The sequence below is a fragment of the Palaemon carinicauda genome, chromosome 4 (assembly GCF_036898095.1).
Source record: "Palaemon carinicauda isolate YSFRI2023 chromosome 4, ASM3689809v2, whole genome shotgun sequence".
NCBI lineage: Eukaryota > Metazoa > Arthropoda > Malacostraca > Decapoda > Palaemonidae > Palaemon > Palaemon carinicauda.
Genome location: NC_090728.1, coordinates 178,526,979 through 178,529,478, shown reverse-complemented (window position 1 = coordinate 178,529,478; position 2,500 = coordinate 178,526,979).

Sequence of the window (2,500 nt, the reverse complement as noted above, 5' to 3'; positions counted from 1 at the left end):
CATAATAAATACCTCTTATATATATATATATATATATATATATATATATATATATATATATATATATATATATATATATATATATATATATATATACACACACACACATACACACACACACTGGCACACAAACAACACATCCACGTTTCTACTCCACTGTAGTAACGCCATTTCCGAGGTTTGGCCAGTTTTCATCCCCACGCTAGCAACTGCGGATTGGTGATGTTGGGAGAATTCAATCTAATCGCTCACAGCAAACTAACCTAGTTTTGATGTCCCTGACTAGTACAGCTTTGCTTATCATGGCGATACATAAACCCTTTCACCAAGTTAAGGTATCCCCACTCAGAAAGGCTGTATGAAGCGAGTACTGTTGTGGAAGATTTGCTGAAAGGGGAGTTCATTTATAATTCACCCGTTACGGCATGAATGTGGGAAGGACGTTGTCTTGTTATTCTATATTTTCTTTGAGGTACCTCTGTTTCCATATGTATTAAAGGGAAGCAGGGTATATATGCTTTCATGTTATTTCCAATAAATCAATTTAACTAGCTACAATTCTTCTTCACCCAAGGGGTTATTGCATTGTAATTGTTCAGCAGTCACTTTTCTCTTGATAAGGGTAGAGGAGACTTTTTAGCTTTGGTAAGCAGCTCTTCTAGGAGAAGGACATTCCAAAATCAAACCATTGTTCCCTAGTCTTGGGTAGTGCCATAACCTCTGTACACTGGTCTGATACTTTCTTGGGTTAGAGTTCTCTTGCTTGAGGGTACACTCGGGCACACTTCTATCTAGTTTCTCTTCCTCTTGTTTTGTTAAAGTTTTTATAATTTTCATAGGAAATATTTATTTTAATGTTGTTACTATACTTAAAATATTTTATTTTTCTCTATTTGCTTTCCTCACTAGGCTATTTTTCCTGTTGGATTCCCTAGGCTTATAGCATTCTGCTTTTCCAACTAGGCCTGTAGCTTAGCAAGTAATAATAATAATTATAATAATAATAATAATTGAAATCTAGAAACTCGGAATGAATCTAAAATTCGAAAGTTAAACTGATGAAGCGAAGGAAATTCAGTTTTACAACTAAAAAACTAGTTTAAAAAATCTGTCATGATGTACTGACCTGAGCATAGATGTTGGCTAATATAGACTGGATGCAGTCAGGTAACATGGGATATTCTGTTATAAAAATGGGATGGAATACAACCCATCTTTCTATTTATATCTGCTAGAGCTGCATGGTTCGGCATGCATAAATAATTTTCCGTACACACGCTTTCGTATGTGTAAATAATTGCAAAATTCTTGTTTGTATGACATTTGAAATGTCATTCTATGTACTTTCACATGGTATATGGAATTATTCCCTACGGAATGAAATTGCCAAAACAATCAAACAAGCAAGATATATATATATATATATATATATATATATATATATATATATATATATATATATATATATATATATATATATATATATATATATATACAGAGAGAGAGAGAGAGAGAGAGAGAGAGAGAGAGAGAGAGAGAGAGAGAGAGAGAGAGAGAGAGAGAGAGAGAGAGAGAGAGAGAGAGAGAAAGTCGCAAAAATTATGTAGCAAAGCCGAAAGCCAGTTATTATTAGGTTACATAAACCTCACGCTCCGTCGCTGGTTGCAATTGATGTTAAATACAGCCGGAGACGATGTTTTGATGTTGGCTCCTTAACTTTCCGATTAAACCAATATAAACTACACGTTCTGTTTTTTCTCTTCACGCTCATCTCATTTTATTACGGTAATGGATATTCTACAGATGACGTTAATCTGTAAGGCTAAAGAAATTCACTAAAACCCTATCATAACATTATTGACAGATACTTGGGAAATATGTAGCCAAGTTTACTATTTTAATCTTATCTATATTACTGACTAAATTAAGATTTTGCGAGCGCTATCAAAATATTTTCATAGCGTATGATTGAGCTTTTCTTATATAACAATATTTTTTAAGGTAGTATAATTATTATATGATTTATAATGGCTTTTTCTATTTAATTTTGTGGTATTTATTCTTTCAAATTTTGCTACTATGGTTCTGGTTTTCATTTTTTCTTTTTTTTATGTAAGCATAACCTTTTTTTTTTCATCGGTGATATGTTTTTCTAAAATGGCGAGTGATTTTTCTATCAAACATATGTATCATATGGCTAAATTACTATTAAAGTGTTGAATCTTTTTATATTAGAGTAATGGTAGTCATAATAGTGTACTTTTTAACGCAGCCGCTGTATGTGGTTCCTCTTTATCTAAATGATTAAAGACTATCAGTACTATCATCACTTTATTATTATCTTACCTCAGCTATATAATGATACAATATCAGTAATGATAATAAAGAATGTTTTAATCTATTGATATTCATTATGATCATTACTTCAGAAATCTCCAGTGTCATCCCATCCAATTTTAAGTCGCCACTGTATTTACTTACACTTCGAAGGACGGGGCCA